Genomic DNA, 21,840 nt, shown 5'->3' with positions numbered 1-21,840 from the left:
TTTTCTGGATCTTCGCGTGTTCAACAGATTCGTTGCCACGAGGAAGTTCAGAATGCTCACTGTCGGAGCGTTGTTCCGGTGTGTGAGAGAGGGCGATTGGTTCACATCCCTGGATCTCAAGGATGCTTACTTCCACGTCCCTGTTCGGCAGGCGCACAGGAAGTTTCTCCGCTTTGCCTAGACTCAGCCACCATGACTGCGATGCTTTCGCCTCCTCGGACGCCATCCTGTCGGCGCTCTCCCGTTTTCGCATTCGCAGAAACGTGACCGCACTGTCCACCATGCGCCTGTTAGGGCTGATGGCAGCTGCCCACCCCGTGGTCCCCCTGGGTCTTCTTTTTATGCGCAGACTCCAGCGGTGGTTTGCTCGCCAACGGTTGGACCCCAGGCGACACAAGCTCAGGGTGTTCCTCATTCCCCATTCGGTGTCGCCAGACCTGGAATATTGGAAAAGACCCTCCGCCCTTCTCAGGGGTGTTCCCCTGGGCAGGGTGGCGTCCTACGTAGTGGTCTTCACGGACGCCTCGTTGACGGGTTGGGTAGGAACGTGCCTCTCTCACTCGGTCGGAGACGAGTGGCGCACGCCCTCTGCAGCACACATCGATGTGTTGGAGCTTGACGCTGTGAGGAAAGTGCTGTTGCATTTCTTTCACCTGGTGCGCGGCCGCCACGTTCTGATCAGGACAGACAGCGTGTCGGCGGCGGCGTACATCAACAGACAGGGGGGAGTCCGCTCCCCTGCTCTCCACCGAAGGGCGGTCGAGCTCTGGCTTTGGGCTCATCAGTATCTCCTCAGTCTGAGAGCCCTACATATCGCGGGCGCCCAGAACTTTGAGGCGGACCTCATGTCTCGAGGCGGTCCCCGCCGAGACGAGTGGCGGTTACATCCCGACATTGTCAGACTGATCTGGCAGAGGTTCGGGACGGCGCAGGTGGACCTCTTCGCGTCCAGGGAGACCACGCACTGCAGGTGGTGGTTCTCCCTCAGCCCTCGGGATCTCCCCCCGTTGGGGGTAGATGCGTTGGCACACACACCTTGGCCCTCTTGTATGCGTTTCCCCCGCTCCAGCTGATCCTTCCTCTTCTGGAACGGGTCAGACAGGAGAGACTGTCCCTGATATTAGTGGCCCCGGAGAACCGATCAGCTCTGTGGTTTCCAGAGCTGGCCGCGCTCTCGCGGTCGGCGCCATGGCCGGTACCGTTCAGGCCGGATGCACTTTCACAGGCCCACGGGACGGTGCACCACCCGCCCGATGTCTCGGGACGGCTGTTGGTTTGGCTCCTGAGAGGTTTATCCTGCAGGGCAAAGGTTTGCCTGAGACGGTTATCAACACTATTCAGAGTGCTCGTGCGCCTTCTACTTCTTCCCTCTATGCGGCGAAGTGGTGCGCCTTCTCTAATTGGTGTGAGAGGAACCACGCTGTCCCATCTCAATGCGAAGTGGGAAGCGTGCTTTCGTTTCTGCAAAACTTATTGGAGAAAGGTTTGGCCTTCTCCACTATCAAGGTCTATGCGGCAGCCGTTTCGGCTGGCCATGCAGGCTGTGATGGTGGACCGATCTTCAGCCATCCACTGGTCAAGAGATTCTTGCGTGGGGCTAGACGGGTTAGGCCTGTTTTCACGCGTGCTTACACCACGCTGGGATCTCCCCACCGTGTTGCGCGGATTGTCCAGGGATCCTTTCGAGCCTCTTTCTCAGGCCACTTTGGATGCCCTGTCCTTTAAGACGGCGCTCTTGTTGGCCTTGGTTTCTGCCAAGCGGGCCGGTGAGCTAACCGCTCTGTCTGTCAGCCCGAGTTGCTTGTTGCTAAACGAGGACAGCTCCTTCGCGTTGCTCAGACCTAATCCTGTGTTCCTCCCGAAGAACATTAATAGTTATTTTCGGTCGAGGGATATTGTGCTTAAGGCTTTTCACCCCCCGCCTCATTCTAGTGAGGCGGAGGCGGAGTTGCATCTCCTGTGCCCGGTTCGGGCATTGGCTATGTACGTGAATCGCTAGGCCGCGTTCCGCTCCACACAACAGTTGTTTGTGTGATATGGCGACGCTAGCAGGGGCCGCTCTCTCTCTAAGCAGTGGTTTTCTCGCTGGATATGTGAGGGTGTTTGCTTAGCCTACTCTCGGCAGGGCTTGGCACCACCGTTGGGTGTTAAAGCTTACTCCACACGGAGCGTGGCCGCATCAACGGCTCTACTCAAGGGCGTTTCGGTGGAAGACATCTGCTAATTGTCAGGTGGTTTTGTTTGCCAGTATGGCACTCCCGCCGTTTCTTTCAAATAAGAAACGGCCGAGAGAGACCCCTTATTGGAGAGCCGGATTCCGTAGCTCCGCCCCCGTTGGTAGCGGACCTAATGGAAACCGTGTTGCTCTGGTTTTTCTTTTCCTTTTCATGGGTTCCATGAAGCATGGATTAGAGCCGGAGTCTTTACAGACTCACTTTTTTCTCTCTTGATCATTGCCTTGCTTGATCTAGGAGGAATTAGTTTTTTATTAAGCTGTTGTGTTTTACACTTCCTTGGCTTTTTGAGTCTTAATGTGCTCTGGTGACTTAAGTCGTTTTGACTGGGGTCCAGCAGGAGTACATTGATCGGGCTCCGCTCGCAGCTTCACCTTAGCCCATAAGGCGAAGCCTAGACGGCGTAGCCTACATGAAATAGAACTATGTTATTATAACTCTAGTTCTATGATTGTAGGCGTAGCCGTCTAGTTTCCCACCTGCAGTACCCTCCAAATGCTGAAAGAAAAGCGTGGAGGATGAGCGACGGTATACACCGCGTTATATAGACACGTTACAGTGGGAAATGTGGGCGGTGCCCACGCTGATTGGTGCATAGTTTGACATTGAGCATTCTGAATATCCTTGCGGAATATCCTTGCGGCAACGAATCTGTTGAACACGCGAAGATCCAGAATAGGTCTCTTTTCCCCTGACTTCTTGGAAACCAGGAAGTAGCGGGAATAAAACCCTGGGTGAGACTCGTGGAGGGAACGACAGTGATGGCCCCCTTCACCAAGAGACGGGCCACCTCTGCTGCCAGAGCCGTGCTCGCAGCCGGGTCCCGTAGCGTGGTCTCAACCAACCCCATAAAGGGTGGGGGACGACGCTTGAACTGTATGGGATGGCCCCATCTCAACGTGTTGTCCAACCACAATGGTAGAACGCACCGCCGACAATCTGAAGTTTGATCATTTTCTAGTTTGATCATTTTCACGGGACAAGCCCATGAGGCGAAGCCTAGACGGCTATGCCTACAATCATAGAACTAGAGTTATAATAACATAACTATCGTTATCTCGGCCGGAATTTGGCAGTAATGGGGGAAAAAGTAACAGACCGGGGAACATAGAACCCTTTTTTTTAAAAAGGGTCCTATTTTCCCTGGTCACATACATATCGGGGAACATAGGACCCTTTTTGGGAAAAGCGTGGAACAGTTTCATACAAAGAGGGGAACATAGGACCCGAGGAACATAGACACGCTCCCGTTGCAAGCATCTGGCTAGGTGATGATGTTTCTCATGCCATTAAGATGAATCATGATGCAAGCTTCTCTCTTATTTATGCATTTTCCTTCATTTATACAGTATGCACAATTTCATTTCAGATTGAGTTGTTGATTGCAGAACATATTGCCATTTGTGTAAATCTACCAATATGCTTCCGTACAGTGAAGTACATAAGCTGCACAGCAAATCGCAAAGTGTTAAAATCCCAGAGTATTCATGACCAGAGTAGATTTTATACACTTTGGTGTTGAATAGGCACTAAGTAAATTTTTTGGGGTGTACCAGAAACACTCTTGGGTGTTGTCTCTAAGTATAATGCTGGTGTAGAGTAATTTAAGTGTTTATTTTAGGATGATGGACTCCCTGAGTGTACAACGGTTGAGTGTCCTACTATCCCGGCGGCACGTCGGTTTAGGTTTCGATTCGTCATTGGCTCGCTGCGCCTTCTCATTGGTTGAATCTAGAGACATGTGACCGTTTGTCCTCTTCCACACTACGCGGCAAACTGTTTCGACAGAGACGGTTGGCTAGAGAGGATCGAATCAATATCGCCAAGGAATTGCTCCGAGTGAACGAAGACATTTTTGAACTTCACGGGAATGTAAACAGGTAAGAAAAGTACCAAGTGAATAATGCACAGGGTTTCTATGTTTCATAGTTAGTTGTGCGTATGTCCTTCATATAGGTCAGAAATTGTATCCATAATGGGTCTTAAGAAGGTATTAGAGGCTTAAATTTAACTTGTTCAAACCTGCAGAAACCCTGAATGCAGAATATTCAGCATTTCTTCGTCTTTTAGATCTGATAACCAACTTATAAATGCTAACGATTTTAGCTAACGTCAAACTTAATGGCCAATGCTAATGAGGCACATGTCTTCAATTTAGCTAACGCCTCGTTACCATTTTTAGCTAATGCTAACGAGGCACGTGGCTTTAATTTAGTGGGAGCGTGTCTATGTTCCCCGGGTCCTATGTTCCCCGGGTCCTATGTTCCCCGGGTCCTATGTTCCCGGACCCCGGGTCCTATGTTCCCCGGGTCCTATGTTCCCCGGGTCCTATGTTCCCCGGGTCCTATGTTCCCCGGGTCCTATGTTCCCCTCTTTGTATGAGACTGGGGAACATAGGACCCTTTTTTTTTTTTTAAAAAGGGTCCTATGATAATAACCTGTTTGTATTTGGCCACCTTTTTAGATGCTGACTATTTATTGACAAGAACTTTTTGAACCTTTTATGTTGTGTCATGTGCTTTCATCAGGTGTATTTCATGCTCAAAGTATGTGCTCTCCCTTTTCAGGTTGGGATAGTGACATGGCCTCACTTCTCCTGCTGGTCTAGCTCCTGCCACCACCTCCAAGTGGAAAGAATGGAGCTGTCAAAATCAGTATCCGGGAAGCTGTGGATCGTGTAGTGAAGTTTCACAGGGTAATTGTATCCTGATAATTTTTATTTTATTTTTAAAGGTCCCATGGCATGCCGCCAGAGCTTGTGTGTTGCTGATGGATGTCACAATCTCTGTGTTTGCCAATCTACTTATCGAGTCTTGAAAACAAAATGGCGTCGACGGGTGATCTACTGATGGTATTGTGTGTATAAAATGTAATTTTATTTTTAATAAACAATCTGTACACTTACAAAGTTCTCAATGCCTCGTTTTATATGTTAATACCCTTATTGAACTACCAAATAAGTGTCGGGCTACTTCTAGCCTTTTAAATGGTTTAAAATAGCGATTTAGTTTTTACCATAACCACTGCCCCATTGTTCCAAGTTTATAGCGTTTTGATAGAATCGGCTAAAAACAGCCAACTGAAGAAAGCGTCTATATGCGTTTTTTTGTGCTCCAAAACAAACGTTTCAACTCATTATCATACAAAACATATCCCAAATCCGTTTTACACCGGAATTCCCCTTTAATTGGTTGACAGGGACACATTTATTTATTTATTTTCAAGTTGTTTGTTACATCATATAAATGTAAAACTAAAAATGGTTCTTGATGTAAAATAATTAAAGTTTAACTATAATGTTAACTATATTATATATGTATGCACTGTAACAACAACAGAAGCAAGAATCTAATGTGTAGACTATTCATTCATGAAGTGTTGATAATTCACCTCAAAGGTGTTGGTTGTACACCAGTCAGAGTACATTCTCACTCTAGAAGTATTAAATAATCAGCTCTGCGAAGTGCTACAAAGCACTGACTTGGAGTACATATTTTCTCTCTCTGGGGTTCTAGGTTTACACTGCAGGTGTAAGGAAGCACTGAATGAGTGCCCAAAAGTACCACTAATAGAGTACATTTGCACTCTCAAAGTGTTCAAATGTAACTCTAAATTTGGAGTACATATTTTGCTCTTCTAACAGTGTTCAGCGAACACTGAACTCTTGGACCTATATATACCCAGAAATGAGTGTTAAATGTACACCCATAGAGTACAATGTACACTGTGATATTTGCTGTGTGGACACTAGCGAGAAAATGGCCTATTGTTGTACTCTTATCAGTTATTTTACTGTAGATTACTTACTAACTGAACCTGGAAGGCTTCTTTGTTTGTTTTTAATATTTGATAGAATCAATCATTCATCGAATTGTATGTCGATTTGTTTGGTAATGGCTGTATGTAATGTTTTCTTTTTGTAGACCTTCTACCCCAAACCACCCTACCTTCCTAAAGGATGTGAGACATTGTTTCCAAGCTCATCTTGGGACCTAGTGTGTAAACATAAAACACGGAGAAAACTACATGATAGAGGCTTCATATTGAATGCATTCGAAATACACAAGTCCTGGAACAGCCGGACCGTCATCATGGAGATAGAGCAAGCCTTTAAAGAAAAAAATCCTATGGATACAAGGTACTGATTTAATTTATACAGAATATGATAGTTCACAACTTCACAGGGTGTTAGGATATAAAGGAGTTGGTCTCAGTTAATGTCATCTCGCATTGCTCTAGAGTTACCCTCTTTTGTCGCACACACACATTTTAAACACTGAACCAATTCACACAACCACACAGAAGGACAGGGAGGTCCTAGAACAGAGCCATACGACCATAGATCAATTATTGTACAATAAACAGTGGCGTCTTTGCATTAGGGGCCAGTGGGGCACGGCCCCACCAGCGAGCGCTGCCGTGCAGGGCACGATTATACTTTTTTTTTTTTTTTTTCAAAAATTAAGTTAATAATACATTCATTGTTAATAATTGATTACATGTCCGCAGTTTTAATTTGATGAACGCAATTGTCTTACTTTTTGTAGTGTAGTAGTTGTGTGTGAAATAGTTCGTTGCTCCGTCTCGTGACGTCTGTTCCGCTCGGTGGGGCACAGCCGAGATGGCCCTGTCTGCTGCAGTGTAGAAAACTGGAGCTGTTGCGCGAGCAAGCGCGTGCGCAGCGCCCGCTTCTGTTTCGGCTGTGGGGCCCGAAGTTTTGGGCCCCAAAGCTCTTCTCATTGGCTGATTTGTAGAAAGGGCGGGGTTTACGGCGGAAGCCGATCAGATCTTGCTAGCTAGCTAACTGTTACAGTTACAGCACAGTAATTATTAACAACAAATGGACGTCACGTTTCATTCATTAAATGATGAATAGTGTTGAGCATCTGTCTCATGTGAGATTTAGCACTTTACCACTTGAAGAGAAGTTAGAGATTAAACGTTTGGGACCACATCGCCCGACAGATTTAATCATCATTCAAGAGGGAAAGGACAAGAACTGATCGTTCAACCAGGAGTGGTTCCAGCGGAAAACTTGGCTTACCGGGAGCTCGTCAAAAAAGGCGCTCTACTGCTTTCCATGTCTGCTCTTTGGAGGGGAAACCGTCTGGACAACCACTGGATTTAAAGATTTAAAACATCTGTCAGAAAGGCTGGTAAAACACGAAAGCTGTGCTTCTCATGTGGATAATGCCATCAAGCTAGGTCTTTTGGGGAGAGCAAATGTTGCATCTCAGCTTGACAGTGCATACTGACGTGGCATTGAACAGCACAACCGGCAGACCGAAGAAAATAGGTATGTTCTTGAGAGGATTATAACCTGTATAAAACTGTGTGGAAAGTGCGAAATTGCCCTGCGTGGACATGATGAGTCGGCTGGCTCGTTAAACCCCGGCATTTTCAGGTGCATTTTTAACACCATGTGCGAGGGAGACTCCAGGCTGAGGCGCCACTACGATGCTCAACCTTATTTCAAGGGCACTTCAGCAATAATTCAAAATGAACTTTTGGAGTGCATGTACAGTGTCTACAAAGAAGAGGTTTCTCAACAGTTGGCAAATGCACCTTTTGTAGCCGTGCAGGCTGATGAGACCACGGATGTGTCCTGCAAGTCACAGATGGTCATCTTGCTGCGCTACATGGTAAATAACACAGTGACCGAGAGGTTTTGGGAATTTATCGAGGTGAAGGACAAAACGGGTGCTGGTTTAGCAAATGTTATAAAGGCATCTCTTGAGTCCCTGAACCTGGGTAACAAGCTCATCGCCCAAACATATGATGGAGCGGCAGTTATAAGTGGAAGTGTGCGCGGGGTTCAGGCTCTTCTCAAGGAGCGCTATCCAAATGCGCATTTTGTGCACTGTTACGCACATCAGCTTAACCTCATACTTCAGCAGATCTGCTCAGCAAGAATTTCCAAGCTGAAGGTATTTTTTGCTGATTTGTCAGCATTCGCCACATTTTTCTCCAACTCACCAAAGAGAAAAGCTGCTCTTGCCGAGACGTCACATAAGCGCATCCCCAGACCTCCAGCCACGCGATGGAACTTTAAAAGCAGGACAGTCAATGCTGTTTGGGAACGCCGTGAGGAGATAATTGAGTGTTTGAACAACATTCGCACACAAGAGGGATAGGACAGGGTAACCATCAGTGAGGGCTTTGGTCTGTCCATGCACCTGCAGGAACCGAGATTTCTACACTTCTTGGAGTTTTTCTCAGAGCTAATGCCAGAAGTGGACATTTTATACAGTGTACTGCAGAAAAGAGACATCGACGCAGCTGGCATCAACCGGGCCATGGACGTTTTCCAGAAGTACGTAGGGCGTCTCAGGGAACGAGCGGATGTGATTGTGCAAGAAAGTGGAACGGAGGGAAATAAGAGGAGGAAAACAACCAACACGGCCGCAGTACTGAAAGAAGCCTGCGACACCACGATAAGTCAAGTGCAGGACAGGTTCGCTAAAAGTGACCATTTGATTGCAGCAAAACTCATCAACTGCACACTTTTCCCCAAGTTTGTGCAAGCCTTTCCAGAGGCTGAACTGGATTGTGCTTTCAAACTATGGCCAATAAACAACAAGGTGAAGCTGAAAACAGAGTTGAAGTCCCTCTACCTGCACAGTGAGCTCAGCAATGGCAACAATACCGCACTGTCATTACTGAAGTCCATTCATGAAAACAACCTCCAGGAGGCCTTGTCTGAAACAGTGTCGCTTCTGCAAATCATCATCACCACACCGATGACAAGCGCTGAATCCGAGAGAAACTTCTCCACTCTTAAAAGAATCAAAACTTTTACAAGGAACACAATGGGAGAGCAGAGACTGAACGCCCTGGCGATGCTTTCTATTGAAAGTGAACTCATCCACGGACTGTTGGATTTTAACAGCAAAGTCACCGAGAGGTTTGCGCAGATGAAGGACCGCAGAGCGTCATTTCTGTTCAAGAAGTGATCCTCATTGGTGAGTCTAATTTGTAATTATTTTTATTCTAAGTGGAATTTATAATGTAGTTTACATATTATTGTTTGAATTAGAATTTCTGCATGCTTAACTGGCGATACGTGTGCGCGCGTGTGTGTGTGTGTGTGTGTGTGTGTGTGTGTGTGTGTGTGTGTGTGTGTGTGTGTGTGTGTGTGTGTGTGTGTGTGTGTGTGTGTGTGTGTGGGGGGGGGGGGCACAACCTCACGTGGGCTCCCCGAGGGAGCTGTTCACCTGTCTGTGGGGCTGAAATTGCTTTTTGGCTTTGGTATATTGTCAGTGGTGGCCCTGTATATTGATTGCTGTGTAAAGGGTGTGCGCCGTTGTGTTTTTATTGTTGCCACGTTGTTGTTTCTTGAGTTTTGATATTGTGAATGTGAGATCTTGAACGCTGCCATTTGGTGGCGCTATTGCTATAATAAATATGTCGTCAGATTCGCGTTTGAGTGATGGCATTATTCAGCTGCAATTTTGGTCCCCTCTGTCACTTGCTACTTTGTTTTTGTTGTGATGGTAGTAATATGTGGTATTTCTGGAGTTTCCAAACCAAAATCGCCACTGACAATAAATGATGTACACATGCTCTCTTCGTAATGTGAATGTAGGCAAGAGGTTGTAATACTTAGGAAGTGGGCTTACCGGCAATCTTTTTAATTATTTTTGTTGTGTTTTAGTTGGAAAGCACGGACTCCGAGGACAGTATGGAGTTGGATGAAGAGGACAATAGGTCAGCATCCAATGACCACAGTATGACTACTAGGGGAAGGAACCGCAGAAGTCATACGCAGGTTCCTGTCGAAACAAGGGCTAGAGCCAACCAGCCCCCACCACAAGTGCCCAGTGACAAGCCCCCACAACAAGCGCCCAGTTACCTGCCCCCACCACAAGTGCCCAGTGACTTACAAACTGACAATACATTGAGCCGGTCCGCACTTGTCAGTGACAATTATGACACCTACCTGAAAATCATGGGAGCCATGCAAGACCTGTCCTCTGATGAGGAAGTTAACGAGGCTATATTGGCCAGTCTTGAGAGTCATCCGTAAGTGATTGGTTGATATGACATTGTTTCAATGAATAAAGTTTGAGCTATTTAAGTTGCTTTGCCCTCTCCTGGAACCGTCACCTTATCGTGGTGGAGAGGTTTGCGTGTCCCTGTGAACCTGAGGGCTGTGTTGTCTGGAGCCTTGTGCTCCTGGTGGGTCTCTCATGGCAGAGTGGTCTCAGGTGAGGGGCCAGACTAAGAATGGTTCAAAAATCCTCAATGAATAACGTAAGAAGAGGAGATGTGACCCGGCCCGGAGGAAGCCCGGGGCCCCCGTCTGGAGCCAGGCCCAGACGGAGGGCTCGATGGCGAGCGCCTGGTGGCCGGGTTTGTCACGGAGCCCGGTCGGGCACAGCCCGAACAAACAACGTGGCACCCCCCCTCTCTTCATCCCATGGGCCCACCACCTGTGGGAAGACCCGTTGGGGTCGGGTGCGCAGCCACATGGGTGGCAGCGAAGGTCAGGGGTCTCGACGGACCAGAACCGGGCGACAGAAGCTGGCTCTGGGGACGTGGAACGTCACCTTGCTGTGGGGAAAGGAACCGGAGCTTGTGAGGGAGGTGGAGCGCTATCAGTTAGATCTGGTGGGGCTTACCTCCACGCACAGTCTCAGCTCTGGTACCGTACTCCTGGATAAGGGTTGGACTCTATTCTTCTCCGGAGTTGCCAAGGGCGTGAGGCGCCGGGCGGGTGTGGGGATACTCATAAATCCCCGGCTGAGCGCCGCGGTGTTGGAGTTTACCCCGGTAGACGAGAGGGTCGCCTCCCTGCGCCTAAGGGTTGTAGGGGGGAAAACTCTGACTGTTGTTTGTGCGTATGCACCAAACAGCAGCTCAGAGTACTCGGCCTTCTTGGAGACCCTGAATGGAGTCCTGTATGGGGCTCCAGTAGGGGACTCCGTAGTTCTGCTGGGTGACTTCAACGCCCACGTGGGCAACGATGGAGACACCTGGAGAGGCATGGTGGGGAGGAACGGCCTCCCTGTTCTAAACCCGAGCGGTCGTTTGTTATCGGACTTCTGTGCTAGTCATGGATTATCCATAACAAACACCATGTTCGAACATAAGGGTGCTCATAAGTGTACCTGGTACCAGAGTACCCTAGGCCGAAGATCAATGATCGATTTTGTGATCGTGTCATCTGATCTGAGGCCGCATGTTTTGGACACTCGGGTAAAGAGAGGGGCGGAACTGTCAACCGACCACCATCTCGTTGTGAGTTGGATCAGGGAATGGGGGAAATTTCCGGATAGACCTGGTAAGCCCAAACGAGTAGTGCGGGTGAACTGGGAACGTCTGGAGGAGGCCCCCGTCCTAGGTATCTTCAACTCACACCTCCGGCGGAGTTTTTCTGGCATTCCTGTGGAGGTTGGGGGCATTGAGCCGGAGTGGGCGGTGTTCAAAGCCTCCATTGCTGAAACTGCGGTGGCTAGCTGTGGCCTCAGGGTCTTAGGCTCCTCAAGGGGCGGTAACCCTCGGACACCGTGGTGGACACCGGTGGTCAGGGAAGCCGTCCGATTGAAGAAGGAGGCCTTCCGGGATATGATATCCTGGAGGACTCCTGACTCGGTTGCAGGGTACCGACAGGCCCGAAGGGCTGCAGCTGCTGCCGTGTCGGAGGCTAAGCAGCGGGTGTGGGAGAAGTTCGGAGAGGCCATGGAGAAGGACTTTCGGTCGGCACCAAAGTGTTTCTGGAAGACTATCCGGCACCTCAGGAGGGGGAAACAGGGAACCATCCAAGCTGTGTACAGTAAGGATGGGACTCTGTTGACCTCAACTGAGGAGGTCGTCGGACGTTGGAAGGAACACTTTGAGGAACTCCTGAATCCGAATAACACGCCCTCTATGTTGGAGGCAGAGCTCGAGGTTGATGGTGTTTCGTCGTCAATTTCCCTGGTGGAGGTCACTGAGGTAGTCAAACATCTCCGCAGTGGCAAAGCCCCAGGGATTGATGAGATCCAGCCAGAAATGCTAAAGGCTCTGGGTGTTGAGGGGCTGTCATGTTTGACACGCCTATTCAACATCGCGTGGGAGTCGGGTACAGTGCCAAAGGAGTGGCAAACCGGGGTGGTGGTTCCCCTGTTCAAAAAGGGGGACCAGAGAGTGTGTGCCAATTACCGGGGTATCACACTTCTCAGCCTCCCTGGTAAAGTCTACTCCAAGGTGCTGGAACGGAGGGTTTCGGCCGATCGTCAAACCTCAGATTGAAGAGGAACAATGCGGTTTTCGCCCCGGACGTGGAACTACGGACCAGCTCTTCACTCTCGGAAGGATCCTGGAGGGGGCCTGGGAGTATGCCCATCCGGTCTACATGTGTTTTGTGGATCTGGAGAAGGCGTATGACCGGTTCCCCCGGGAGAAACTGTGGGAGGTGCTGCGGGAGTATGGGGTAAGGGGGTCTATCCTCAGGGCCATCCAATCCCTGTACTCCCAAAGCGAGAGCTGTGTTTGCGTCCTCGGCAGCCAGTCAGTTTCGTTCTCAGTGGGTGCTGGTCTCCGCCAGGGCTGCGCCTTGTCACCAATCCTGTTTGTGATATACATGGACAGGATATCGAGGTGTAGTCGTGGTTGGGAGGGGTTGCAGTTCGGTGGTCTGAGGATCTCGTCACTGCTTTTTGCAGATGATGTGGTCCTCATTGGATCATCGGCCTGTGACTTTCAGCACTCACTGGATCGGCTGGCGGCCAAGTGTGAAGCGGCTGGGATGAGGATCAGCACCGCTAAATCTGAGGCCATGACTCTTAGCAGGAAACCGATGGATTGCTCACTCCGGGTAGGAAATGAGTCCTTAGACCAAGTGAAGGAGTTCAAGTACCTCGGGGTCTTGTTCGCGAGTGAGGGTACTATGGAGCGTGAGATTGGCCGGAGAATCGGAGCAGCGGGGGCGGTATTGCGTTCGCTTTACCGCACCGTTGTAACGAAAAAAGAGCTGAGCCGCAAGGCAAAGCTCTCGATCTACCGGTCGATCTTTGTCCCTATCCTCACCTATGGTCATAAGGGCTGGGTGATGACCGAAAGGACGAGATCGCGGGTACAAGCGGCCGAGATGAGTTTTCTCAGAAGGGTGGCTGGCGTCTCCCTTAGGGATAGGGTGAGAAGCTCAGCCATCCGTGAGGAACTCGGATTAGAGCCGCTGCTCCTTTACTTAGAAAGGAGTCAGCTGAGGTGGTTCGGGCATCTGGTAAGGATGCCCACTGGGCGCCTTCCTTGGGAGGTGTTTCAGGCACGTCCAGTGGGGAGGAGACCTCGGGGAAGACCCAGGACTAGGTGGAGAGATTATATCTCAACACTGGCCTGGGAACGCCTTGGGATCCCCCCGTCAGAGTTGGTCAATGTGGCCCGGGAAAGGGAAGTCTGGGGCCCCCTGCTTGAGCTGCTCCCCCCGCGACCCGACCCCGGATAAGCGGACGAAAATGAGATGATGAGATGAGATGTCAAATAAAGACTAGTCCGTGTCTACATTCCTCAAACCACAAGGTATGGTGGAGAGAGGAATGGGACGCTTAAGACAAAGATTAACAAAATTAAATTAGAGTACTAAATTAAAGGACTAATGCACTACGACTGACACTAATGAGTTATCGCATGAAAACTAACAGAACGACGCATCTAACCCCGCATGAAATGCTTAAAGTGCGTATTGGAAGTTAATTTTTCTTTTAATATTTATACATAACATTCTCTGAAAATTGCCCTTTGAAATTGAAATGCAGGATTTTATCAGTTAAAAATATTATATCGGCAAAAATTCCAGTTTTAAAGTGACTATTTTGAGCAAGGCTTCAAAAACCGTTGTTTTTTTATGTGATACGTCAAATCGCGTCTACGCGTCTACCAATTCCTATTACGTAGGAATTGGTAGACGCGGTCGCTGTTGCTGCCTCAGCTCTATGCGTAGTTGTGAGTAGTTACCGCGGTGAGCGGTCTTGTATTCACCATATTCGTTTTTTTTTTTTTTTTTTAATCGGCGAGATGAGGTTTTGTATCTGTGGGGGTTGTTCCAACTCCGACCTCCTGTCCGACCATCACCGATTTCACAGTTTCCCCGATCGGAGAAAGGATGGAGCAGGCTTTCGAGCCTGGGTGCATTTTGTTCAGGTGAAGAGAAAGGACTTTTTTTTCGCCTCTGTCACCAAATACTCGGTCATTTGCGCGGCTCACTTTAGACCTGAGGACTATGTTTCCGGGGACATGATGGAGTTCAAAATGGGTTTTCGGAGCGAGAAAAGAGTGAGGCTGAAAGCCGGTGTGATTCCCTCAATTCATGCCGCTCCAGCCGCAGCTTCGGGCTCAGCCACCGGCGGCAGTGAAGATCACAGACCGGTCAGAGATTCAACGATTCGGAAACGTGAACTGTGCACTGTAAGTTTTGTTTTCTGACGTTTACTAACTTCCTACATTAGTCAACATAATAACTTATGGTCAGTATCTTTTATTGTAAAGCAGCTTTGCTGTCCTGTAAAATCCATCAGTTTATACTGTAAACATGCTAAAATGTTAGCTAGCAACAGCATCCTATTTTATGAAACTTTTATGAAATCATCGTCATTAACAGTTACCTGTTTAGCCGTAAACCGTCGACTAGAACATAAAGCAATTTAAATATTCAAAATGTTATAAAACAACTTTAAAATAATACAATTTAATTAAATATATATGGGATAGGGGGTGAGTCAGCGATTTTTTGGCTAGGTGATTGACACTGACAGGCTGACGCCATGATGATGCTCCTTTGAGACGACTATGGAACTCCTAAAAAAGCTAATTTCTTGTGGTTAAAACGTTATTCAGAGACAGTTTCCGAGGCTGTTCACTTTGTTGGAGCGGTATTTGTGCTTTCCCGAACATCAGGCACTAGGCTACCACATGGTTTTTCCTACAACGTCCTACAACGTCAGTGCGCACCGTGCGCACTAGACTGCCTGTCGATATGTTGATGTTTCTAAATAAACTAGTAGACTATCAGGCTATCGGCTATCAGGGATTTTAAACAGTTTGAAATGAAATTGTATATGTAATGTTTTTCTTATTAGTTGCTGGGAAATACGGCACGTTTTGAAGCCACAGATGCGCCTACAGCCAGTGAAGACTCGGAGCAAGAGGCCGTCGCTTCACTGGCTTCTCAGCCAAAATCTGTGCTTCACTTTGGCTCACAGTGTCACATAAGACCTCCTTATCGTTCATCAGGTAGTGTGACTTAACTCTTATATCTAGCTTTAGCTCTACATGTTCTTAGCCAACATATTCACTCTTTACATACTGTCACAATAATTAATTATCTATTTTATAGCTGGGATAGCTCAACAGGATATCCACTTTAATTTACATGAATAAGAACACCTCAGACCAAATGACTACAAAAACTAAACGATACTTTGTAAAAGTAGATTTTATTCCAGGTTTGTCGTATCTGATTGCATTATATTGTATAGGTGTAGTGGCCATTGAATATATGATGTTTTACATTTACAGTATATTAAGTAAATCTCTTTCAACCTAGCTATCCAGGTACAGACACAGACGGTCAGTGTGGGGACACAGACCGAACTCTGTGTATCATCAATTCCACTGCCCAGTCCAGTACAAACAGAGGATGAATCATCCTCTGTTTCAAGAGATCAACCAGATGACAGGTCATGGAGTGAAGTGGAAGAGATGAGCGTGTCATCTTCTGAGGAGGAGTCAGAGCCACAGCAGGGTTCTCAGTGGGACTTCGGGTAAGACAACTTCCTTAACTTTTAGATTTTGTTTTTTCAAAATTCTGTCCGTCAGAAATAATAAGTGTTTTGTTTTTCCAGAGTTGCAGACAAGTTCATTGTCTGTCTCACCCAGCTGATGGCTCTCTTCACCATTTGTCCTGCCTGTTGTGGGGAAACCCATGGTAACGTGGAGCAGCAGCAGGGAACATTTGTTCAGATCAAGCAAGTAAGAGGATATTGTACTCATATAAAAGTAAAGATGTGTGCTAACCTGTATTTATATTGTATATATTGTGTGTTTTTTGTGTTGTCATTTTTACTTTATCAATTCACTTTTTTGACTGTTTAAGAGTTCTAATGGTCATTTTCATACACATCTCTTAGGTCTGTGCAGCTTGTGGGTTCGAGCGTGTCTGGCATAACCAGCCAGTGCTGCATAGAAACATGCCAGCCTGCAACCTGATGCTTAGTGGGGCCATCCACTTTTCTGGTTGTATGGCTACACAAACACTTAGGATGTTAAAACTGTTTGGCCTTCAATGTTTTACTGCAAACACATTCTTCCGCCATCAACGCCTTTACACAATTCCCACCATTGTGCAGGCGTGGAAGAATGAGCAAGCTGGCATAGTCAGCCAGCTGAAGGAGATGGGGGGGGGTCTAATCCTCTCAGGTGACTGCAGGTATAACACCTCGCTTGTATACTTTTATATGTTACCGTTACGTGCCGTAGTGTGTTGGTTTTGGGCTTGTTTCGTTTTGTGTTTTATGTTCAGGCTTGCCCCGTACCGGTGACCGCCAGCAGCATAGGGCCAGCTTCTATTGGTCGCCAGTGAGGGTGCCGTGTGTTGTTTGCTGATCCTTGCCAAATCTTTGCATGTGTCCCGTCTTCGCGTGTGGAGATCGCCTTCAGTTTATTTTTGTGGTTCCGAGTAGCTAAGTAACAGTATCCATTGCAGTGTTTTTTGGCTTAAATGTTTTAATTAATTAAGCTATTCATGACAATCATAGGTCAGACTCTCCTGGTCATTGTGCCAAGTATGGGACCTACACCGTGATTGAGGACCGCATCAACAGGGTTTTGGATCTTCAACTTGTCCAAGTAAATTACCATTAGTGGACACACAAATCAGTTGTTCTCTTTTTGATGTGGCACACTTTCTTATATGACTGATTAATGTTTTTTACAGAGCTCAGAGGTACCAAGCAGCAACTGGTGTGAGCTGGAGGGTTTGAAGCAAACCATAGCATTTCTCAAGGAGCAACACTTGCAAGTTTCAGCCCTTATTACCGACAGAAATCGCCAGGTAAAGACAAACAAGAAAGACATATGTATCAGTGTATTCATTATATGTTCCCCTACATTAATTTTACAGTGGGCTGTTGATTTTGACACGCTGTAAGGAGCAAATGCTCAAAAAAGCCTTACTAATTTATTTATTTTTGTACGATATTTTCTTTGCTTTATTAGACAGATTTGTACCCACTGTGCCATTGGCGCCCCAGACTTACTAATTTTAAGAAATGTTGTCTCATTCTTTAGGTTGCCAAGTGGGTGCGGGAGGAGTTGTGCCCTGAAGGAACAAGTCACTTCTTTGACATCTGGCATGTTGGTAAAAGTAAGTAACTTGATGTTTATAGGTTTGTTTAGATGAACACTTGGTTAAAATAAAAACATAAAATTGTGTTTATGTTCTGAAACAGGCATAGGAAAAGCGCTAGATGCTGCTGCAAAGGAGAGGGGTTGTGAGGACCTTAAGCTGTGGAGGCCATCGATTGTCAACCACCTATACTGGACTGCAGCTTCCACACCTAATGGGGATCCAAATGTAATGGAGGCCAAGTGGCAAAGCATGGTGAACCATGTTCAGGACATCCATGAACATGACAGTCCTGGATTTCCCTCCTGTGCACATCTCCCTTTGGAGGGAGAAGTAAGGAACAAGCAGTGGCTGGAACCAGGTACAACATACTACTACATGTGTGGCTGAATATGATTAGAGGTCAAAGTTCTTGTTGGTGCTTTGTTAATTTGTGTTCCACAGCACTCCACAGTGTGTTCCACAGCACAATCAACATACAGCCCCGCGAAGAAAAAAGAATTAAGCCACCAGTCTGGATTTTTCTTAAATCGTTATCCCTAAATTACTTATTGAAAATGCTCTAAATGACAATATTTTTATTGTTAATTTGGTATAAATGTGGTCATTAGTTTATATTATAGAATCAAAATGTTCATACTACTCAAACATATGCCAATAAAGAGTAAAACAAGAGACACTGAACATTTGAAGTGGTCTCTTAATTTTTTCCGGAGCTGTATAACCCAGAGTGTGCTCACACATAAACAAAGTACTGTTCAAACTTGTGTGATACTGGAAGTAATTATATAATCATGCCTAATCAGTGTGTGTAACTAATGAATATATGGACATCTATTAACATTGGAACACATGTTATGTTGTTGTTTATGCAGGATCAACTGTAGCTATTAAGTTGGAGAGTGTCACTACAAGAACAGCATTGTTGAAGGATGTTCGGCAGTTGTCCCCACAGCATCAGACCTTTTCCCTGGAGGCCTTTCACTCGCTTATCCTCCACTTTGCACCTAAGCACACTGGCTTCTCCTTCCTTGGGATGTACAGCAGGTAAATAGAGTGATATTGAAATGAGTATGGTACAGTGAGGCTGCAACTGCATTCATTTTAAATTGGTACTTGGATATAAGAGCAGCTTGTGAATTGCTTTTTCTACAGGCTTCTCTTGGCAGCCCTGCATTACAACCACAATGGAAGTCGAGAGGTTGCACGAACACATGACGGCGAGGTTCAATATGGAGTTCGTTACCCAAGGTTCCGCAAAGGAGGCTGGGTCGTCCGCCCCGTCAAGGAGAAGCCATCGTACGGTAAGCTGTTTTAGTTTTTTATTACTTTATAGCTTACTTTTATTAACTTCCTGAATGGGATCTAAACATTTGTTTTCTTTCTTCAGCTTATGCATCTGCCCTTATGGAGTCTCTGATTGAGGCCTACTCTAGGTCACCAAGGAGTCTACAAGAGAGCTCAGCTGACTTGTCCTCCTCTGCACCTGCCCCCCTTTCCACATCCTTCCAGATGATCAGCAAGGATGAAGCTGTTGGCTTGTATCTTGCACGACACACACGTTTTAACACAGGAAATTAGTGTTAAACACTATTAGGTATTTCGTACACTATATTGTAAAGCCACATTTAATCTCAGAGATAGATGTGGGACCATGGAGTTATGTGGTATCTGCATTTGCAACCAAGAGAAAGACACATCTATTGGCACATGGATCCATTCAGGGAAAGATCCCTCTATACTTGAACTTCTGGATTCTTAAATTATTTCCCCCATTCTTATTATCTGCATTTTATTATTAATGAAGTTAATAACAAAACTATTCTTTCCCTAGGTTTTTTCTGGAGGTTTGGCTGCGGTTACCACCTGGTCCTGCTTGACACCCACGCTTTGGTTGAAATAAGTTTATGTTCTAGTCTACAGTTTATGTATGCTACACAGGAATATTTTATGAAGTTCTGATCCTGTATCTTAGTTTTGTTGCTGTGGTTAATTTTACGTTTCAATTTGTCTACCAGTTCCTACGTCACGCTTGAAAACGAGCGTTTGAGATGCGGAAGTAAAATTGTATCACAAAAACGGCTCAAGATGCCACTTGTAGTGTAGATTTATTAATAAAAACTAAAAAATCGTGAATTCGAATTTTTTTCCTATATGATTCTTCACTGTAGTATCTAACTTCCAATACGCACTTTAAGGGTCGACCCATACCTTCACCTAACATTCGAGGGTCCCAAAAGGGACTTCCATTAGAACAATTACAAATATAATTAAAGGGAATATGCTTTTGAACAACTAACTGCTGTACATGAGTTTGTATTTCTACCAACATGGTCTCACAGGAATCCGTGAAATGACTACGGTCGGACGCTTAACTCGAAATCCGTGGCCACATCACGGAAACACGCCGATATCCGTGTGTGAGCCACGGACTAACAGTATAATTTACTTGCATTGGAGCAAATTCCGTGGCCACATCACAGACAATTGAAGTGATTCCGTCAGACCACCACGTATTTTGAGTTAAGCCCCCGTGGTCGACTCGCTCGTTGAAACGGGGATCCGTGTGTGAGCCACGGAACAGCAGCATCATTAACTTGCAGTGGAGCGAATTCCGTGGCCACATCACGGAAATCGGCGTGTTTCCGTGATGTGTCCACGGATTTCGAGTTATTCGTCCGTAGTCATTTCACGGATTCCTGTGAGACCAGGTTGATTTCTACAATAGAAACAAAAAGTTCCAGAACCAGATGCAGACACACCCGGAGCCTACAAACTACGTCCGCCGAGCAAGGAGTAACAGTCACATGAGGAAATCAAATAATGGCAGGATTTGAATCGGTTCTGTTTTGATTGTCCACCATTAGGAATAAATATTGTTTGGATAAATTACATATATCATAAACAGCAACAGTTCGTACAGTTTTCCGTGAATAAGGTTAAAGGAATATAAAGATATGGATATGTTATTGACAGAGCAAGGAGGGGTGTATGCGATGATAGGCACAACCAGTTGTACTTTTATCCCCAATAACACAGCTCCGGATGGGTTGGTGGCCAGGGCGCTGGCATGATTACAATCCCTCAGGTTCGAATTGGCAGAGAACTCCGGCATTAATGACCCTTTCACAGGATGGATAGAGAATATGTTTGGGAGGTGGAAAGGCATGATCCAGTCAGTGCCCGTCGCGGGAATAATGGCAGCAACCGTGTTTATTGTAGCCGGCTGCCGTTGTATTCCCTGCGCACGAGGGCTACTGCATCGGCTGATCACCACAGCAGTGGGCGCTACAGAAGCGCCAAGTGCCATTCAGGCTTACATGGGGATCAGATATGATCCGGTGAAAGTGGACGAGACATCACCTGAGGGGCCCGACCCTATCCAGCTGTAATATGTAGAATAGTTAACACCTATACTATTCTAGTAGTAGCGCCTGTATGTAAGATAATCAATATCCCGGATTTACTTGAATAACACATTTTTAAACAACCATACCAGGTTATGTTTGTTATTGTGTAGTGTTACTTGGTTGCGAGTGCAACCCGTTATTTCTGTATCATTGCATTAACAATGGGACTGTTGATTTTCTTTGAGACAGTTGTTTCCTGTTGCTGACACGACGACGATTGAACGCCTGAAGGAGGCTCACATGATGTGAAAGTAACCTCTCTATGTGAGCCGAGCCCTTGACAAGGAGGGACGAGCCTTGGGTTCATGAATTACAGGTCCCGATGACGACAGAGGAAACAAAAGCGGCGACTACAAAAATGTCCAAAACCACCCACACGCACCAGCGCACCAATACATGAAGATCCCCTGAACCACCCAAATCCATGCTAGCCTATCAATAATCTGAATTTTTTTAATTCTTAATATGACTACTAATTTTGTACTTTACTTTTGCACATGCTGACAATTTTATGGTCTTGTTACATATAACCAAAGGTATTAGCTTGTACTGAGTACTGTGCTGTTGTGTGTGTATAAGGAGAGGCTGGAATCTGTTGACCAGGAGTGACTCTGCAGACCCACCCGGCTGTTATCGTTGTTGTTCTTCACGATAAAGTCTTTTGTCAATACTTGCTCCGGACCCCTCGATTTCTTTTACTCTCTCTCTTAAATTAGTGTTTTATATCTCGGTTATAATCTACAACACTAGTTGGAATGTTCACTGGTTGTTCCAGAACAGACCGGACCTGCCTCTGGAGGGATTCGTTGGCATCCTGATGTTCCTGCAGCTGGGCCACCAAATCCAGAAAACCTGTATGCTGGGTAGTCTT

General features: G+C 46.6%; 1 long non-coding RNA gene across 1 annotated transcript; it reads left to right on the top strand.

Annotated features, from left to right (window-relative positions):
- The first annotated feature begins 16,399 nt into the window (after window positions 1-16,399).
- On the top strand, window positions 16,400-17,911 carry LOC115542173 (uncharacterized). Its single transcript, XR_003976482.1, has 4 exons — window positions 16,400-17,060; window positions 17,149-17,265; window positions 17,502-17,577; window positions 17,663-17,911. It is a non-coding gene; the product is annotated as an uncharacterized LOC115542173 (long non-coding RNA).
- Window positions 17,912-21,840: the final 3,929 nt, after the last annotated feature.

This window comes from Gadus morhua, chromosome 4 (assembly GCF_902167405.1).
Source record: "Gadus morhua chromosome 4, gadMor3.0, whole genome shotgun sequence".
NCBI classification, from domain to species: domain Eukaryota; kingdom Metazoa; phylum Chordata; class Actinopteri; order Gadiformes; family Gadidae; genus Gadus; species Gadus morhua.
Note: the sequence above shows the minus strand (reverse complement) of the source record. Positions and strands in the feature narration are given on the sequence as shown.